The sequence below is a fragment of the Crocodylus siamensis genome, chromosome 2, assembly GCF_052110815.1.
Source record: "Crocodylus siamensis isolate JL-2025a chromosome 2, ASM5211081v1, whole genome shotgun sequence".
Classification (NCBI taxonomy): Eukaryota; Metazoa; Chordata; order Crocodylia; family Crocodylidae; genus Crocodylus; species Crocodylus siamensis.
This window is the reverse complement of record NC_143396.1, coordinates 137351275-137356926: the sequence shown is the minus strand read 5'-3', so window position 1 is coordinate 137356926 and position 5652 is coordinate 137351275. Positions and strand designations below refer to the sequence as shown.

At 43.9% G+C, this 5652-nt stretch overlaps 1 pseudogene; it reads right to left on the bottom strand.

Annotated features, from left to right (window-relative positions):
• Positions 1–351: 351 nt before the first annotated feature.
• Positions 352–471, bottom strand: LOC149870817 (5S ribosomal RNA; annotated as a pseudogene).
• Positions 472–5652: the final 5181 nt, after the last annotated feature.

Below are 5652 nucleotides of genomic sequence, written 5' to 3'. Positions count from 1 at the left end.
GGGCATGGGAACAGGCCGGAGGCCTGCCCGGTGGACTCATAGCCTGCTGCACTGACTCCATGCACCAGTTGTAGCAGTAACCCTGGGAGCCTGGGGGCAGGCTCCTGCCAGGCCCTGCTACCCCCAGGCAGCTTGGGCAGCTCTGCTGGGCCAGGCAGGCTCTTCCCGGAGGCCTGCTGTAGGCTCCGGGGGGAGCAGCAAGCAGAGGCTTTCGGGTGAACTCAGAGGCTGCTCCATCCACTCCACGCAGTGGTGCTCCCACGGCCTTCCCGTCCGGGGCCGGAGCCCACTTCCTGGGCCCAGGCAAGGGCAGGGCCAGCCCTGTCCCGCTCGGGTGCAAAAGGAACAGGCAGCCTATGGCACCCAGGATTCCCAGGCCATCTCCCAGCCAGGTACTAGCCAGGCCAGGGACTGCTTAGCTTCTGAGATCGGACAGGATCAGGTGCAATCAAGTCCAGTCTGGCCACAGGTGGATGGGAAAGGTAAGGTGGAGGGGAAAGAGGCTTGCATGGGGTTGACATTGCCCCTGGAAGTCCCCATTGGAATACATGGGGGTGACATTGTGCCTGAAAATCCCTATAGGAATACATTATCAGAGGGCAGGAAAACAGACCTTATGATGACAGGCTTAGAGCTATGGGACTCTTCAGCCTGGAAAAGTGCAGGCTCGGGGGTGATCCGCTGGCTGCCTAAAAGTTTGTAAGGGGTGCTCACCAGGATCTGGGGGAACATCTGTTCACCAGAGCGTCCCAGGGGATGACAAGTTCAAACGGTCATAAGCTCCTCCAAGACCGTTTCAGGCTGGACATAATGAAAAACTTCTTTACTGTCCGAGCCCCCAAGGTTTGGAATAGACTGCCACAGGAGGTGGTTCAAGCAACTACTTTTGAACGCCTTCAAGGAGACATCTGGATGTTTATCTTGCTTGATCCTATGCCCCCTGCAGACTTCCTGCCCTTGGGGCAGGGGGCTGGACTCAAATATTTTCCAAGGTCCTTCCAGCCCTAATGTCTATGAAATCTCTGAAACAGTGAGGCAGTGAAACAAACCCCTAGAGATCTAGAAGACTTTCCATTGTTGGAGGTGTTCAAGAAGAGGTTTTGTTACTCTCAATTTCAACTGTGGATGAGAAGAAATTGATGACCAATGAGACCATTCCAGTCACACAACTCAAAAGCTGTAGTAGGATATGCAACAGCAAAGCCTTATTTGTTTCAATAAAGACTATGCTTACATAGCTTAAGATTCAGAAAAAGTCACTGGCCAAGCTTCTCTGCTCCCTTGGGGGCTTCAGTTAGTGTGCCAAGCTTTAAAGAAGACTATGCCTATGCCCAATACTTACACTCGGCTGGTTTTCATGTTCTGATAAGTGATCTGATTGGTTCTTTTAAAATTTCTTTGTTTCACTGAAACTTTTAAAACTGGATTGAACAAGACCTTTCGTGGGCTCGGAAGGCTTGGGAGAGCAAGAGGGAGGACTTCTCATCTTTCTTCCTGCTGTAGAATATTGTTTAACACTGAGCTATTAGTACTTTGCTCCACTTGACAAGGCTGCTTTGTTTCTACAAATCATCTAAGCATTTTAAACAAAAATACATCATTATAGCAAAATCACATGCAACACATTTGGTCACATGCTACTGCTAATAGTTTAAGATAAAGCCATATTATAAAATGTTTATAATGGTTCTTTATAATCTTTATCATGTCCTTTTAAGCCTTGTGCTTCATTCAATTATGTTTTGTTAAACATGTTGATGGCTTTCTTTTACTTTGCTAACCAAGCTAGTTACATCTGCACAGGTTCACACAACAGTCACTCAGAGACAGGCTTTGGGGCCTTCTGTTGCTTAGCTTCAATTGTTAGCACTACATAGGTTAAACTTGGGTATTACAGCCTACAGCTGGGAAAGCATTGGTTAGGCATGGTTTAGGAATAGCTCTGTCAATGTTCTAACATGGGTTTTTCCCATGCTTCTGGGCTTTTCTGGTTTCCACGTGGGGCCAGGAAGGGTATTTCCCCTCCTGCTGTTACATACTGCTCTCTGCTGTCTTGGGGAGAGGGGAGGGTGTGTTTTTTGTTTGTTTGTTTCCTCTCTCACCTTTATGGATACGAACATTGGATCTGAGGTATGCCAATACTCCTACTAGGGACATAAGCCTGGAGGTTCCTGGCTGGAGGGCATTGGCCCTTCCCTCAGGGTTAGACCAATTACCATATTTTGGGTTAGGAAGAAATTTTACCTAATGTTTACATTGGTATACAGACTGCATGGGTTTTTACCTATCTCTGTAGAGTAAAACACGGCCCTCTTTCTTGGATGTCTCAAGCATATCTTAATTTGCAGCAGGATGTTGCAGCACCTTTGCAGCAGCAGGATGTTGGCCACTGGTCTCCCTGCTTTACCTGTGGCAGGTTAAGATGTTATATATCTTGTGGTTGTGTCAGTGTTGACCATGTAATTTTGCTAGTAGGTTAGACAATGAAGGGGTTAGACAATATATTTGTATAGGATGGTTTAGAGAGGGATGATCCTGCCTCAAGCAGGGGATTGGACTATATGACTTTCCTTCCAGCATTACTGCTGTATAACTTTATGATTTACAATTCAAAATTCAGGCAGCACTGCACATGGACAAAATGGGCTGGGTTTACTTGCAACTCATGACACCTCACAGTATCCCATGACTAGTTTCATTCCATTGTACAACAAACATTACTATGGTATTCTGGATGCGAAAGGTTTTTGGACCAAGAAACTACAGTGAGCTTGGTCAGACTCCTACGCCGTCCTAGACATGCTTGCAAACTCCCTTGCTCGTGCCCACGTTAACCATCCAAAAATTGTTTGGATAATCCCTTCAACTTGACGTTTTGGGCAGACAGTACTTATTACATGACATCCAAGAAACAAAAGCTGACTGTCTTACATGGATGAAAAGCAGAAGTATGAAGGAAAGTGTTGAAACAACATCAACTGATGTGGAATACCCAAGATCAGACAAGCCCTTTTTGTGATATTTGAATTTTGTAGAAAAAGGACACACACATACCCAATTTCATTTTGCAATGCAGCTGCAGCAGGATAAATCTTGAGTAGTTAGAAGGAAGAGTGTCTATCTTAATAGACAAGTATCAAGGACCAAACATTCAGTGTACAATTCCAAAGCCTATGATGGCTACTACTTCATTAGCCAGCTACTGAAGGAAAAATGGGCATATAGCAGATCACTCAAGGAGAGAAGAGTAAACAACGTGTGCATAAGTGATATCCCTGGTTTCACTTAATTTAATTTTCATATTCATTTCATGCACTTTTTTTTTCTTTAAACACTGAGGTGCTGGGGTGCAGAAGTTGTGAAACGCTGTTTTTCCCTACATTTAACACTGTAAGTGAAGTGTGGAGTGACTGGGAACATGGGGGGCACGTGCCTCCCCAGATTTCTGCACCGATGGCAAGGCATGGGGCATGGTGCTACAGCACCACAATTTCAGTGCCAATGGTGGGGCCAGGGGCTACAGTCTGACCAGCAGCTGGCAGCAGCAAGGATGGCAGTGTGGAGTTGTGGCCCCCCCCTCCCCCCCCATTGGTAACACTTACATTTAATCTATTTGTAACACTTACAAAAAACAGAATTCTGTAGGATTTATGCAGGACAAAGCACTGCAGTTTTGAGAGCAAGACGCCTGGGGAGAAGAAAGAATGTCTAGTATGGCAGAACAACTGTGGTATGGATGCTGGATTGACAGAGGAAGCCTTCCTACTGATTATCAGCAGGATGTGAACATTGAGCTGGGCCTGCAGCCTCTACAGAGAAGAAATTGTGAAGTGACAAAGCGAAACATATACTAGAGGATATAGGGCATCAATTCAGTGCAACAAAATAATGTCTAAACCCCTTTGCACTATATCACTGGCATCACTGTTCTGCATGGCCACATACAGAATTATGTTTAAAACCCCCAACCACAGCACTTCTAGAAAGTTAAAACATAGACAAAATATTAAATTTCAGCTATTCAGTTGTTAATATACAGCTCGCACAAAAGAAATACTCAGATTCAGCATGCATGACAGGCATTCCACAGCTTTGTAGATGGTTCTGCCAAAATTGATGGGAAACCTACAGCCTTAAAATGTAGTGGTTGTTTTCCCTTGGCTGTGTCACCTGCCACAATGCAATAGGACAGAATCCTCTGGCAAAGAACTAGAAGTTGTCTATTACCAGATGTAGGTCATGACCAGTTGACTTAAAAGTTGTGGGGTTTACAGCCTGAGCTCTGGAAGCATGCGTGTGGCAATGCTAGAATCACATAGGGAATTTATGTTCTTCAAATAAATCCCAAGCGGCTTAGCCACTGGTACCTGGGAGAGACAGAAATCTGCACCCTCTGAATTAAAAAGCTAAGCCTAGCAAAGAAATCCCCTGTTATATTTTAACAGTCCTTAATTAATGGGACATCCCAAAGTCATTCATGAGGAATTTGGCACTGCCTCAAATTATTTTAGAATTGCTTAAATTAAGATGAACCCTTTGCCTCTCTCCTCCCCCCCGCATCTCTTTCCTTTTCAGAGTGCTTTGCAAAGGAATGTCCCTGCTGTGCCTCATGTGCAAAAACAAGTGTGGGAGTGGACTCGCACTGATGAGAAGAATACCACCATGGCGACTTGGCATACTGTAGAACTGAATGTGGCTGAATAGGGTCATTTGGTCAAAGTGGTTAATGCAAAAAGTTATAGAATTGGTCCACATGGTCTTGGAAATTTACTGCATTATTTAGGCCACAGGCATCACCTCTGTCTAGGACCCAAACAACCCATAAGAGCATACCATTAAGGAAACAGGCCTCTGGAATCCCTGCAAAAGGTCAGACAGCACCCTCCAGTGGAGAAACCTAGAAAAAAAAAATCAGTAGAGTACAAGCCAAGTAGGAAAGGAGCCAGGCATCATTTGGTGAGACTATATGCACTGAAAATGATGGTGTCTTATGAGGAGTAAAGCTTTGATCATACAATTAGAGACAGCACAGAGAACATCTGAGCTGCTAGAGCTGTGGTTCCCAACCTTGGGGTCACAATAAGTCAGGTTACAAAGATGCTCAGTGTTGACCAATTATTACGAATACACTTCCTGGCTATAAATGTGTGACTTGTGCATTGCAGTATGAATAACTGCCATTGGTCTGGTCAGAATTATGTCTGGGGAAAATACAGCAAAACCCAAAGCCTTAACAATACCACTGTCTAACAATACAGTCCAGGATAGGGTATAAGTGACTGCTGCAAATCAAAAAGAAACACCAAACACATACATGCCTGCAGCAAAAGCATTTGGTGTTCAGGTAAGAGTAGTTCAGGTAATAGTAAAGCTTTAAATGTGACAGCATGCAAATTTCCATATAACCATATTTATCTGCTAAATAATTCCTATACTAGGTAGTCTCAGTTTACCATTAAGAGCTTCTTCTGTGTTTTGTGATTTAAGATTATAGCTAGAATGAGTTATAATTTTCATTGATTATCTATCTATGCAATTTCTCTAGCATATTATTGTTGAATATTGTATGGCACACTCATTGTTTTACTTGCTAAAAGAAAACGTTATTGAATATGATGCATTTGTTTTATTTATTTTTAATTTGTATGGCTT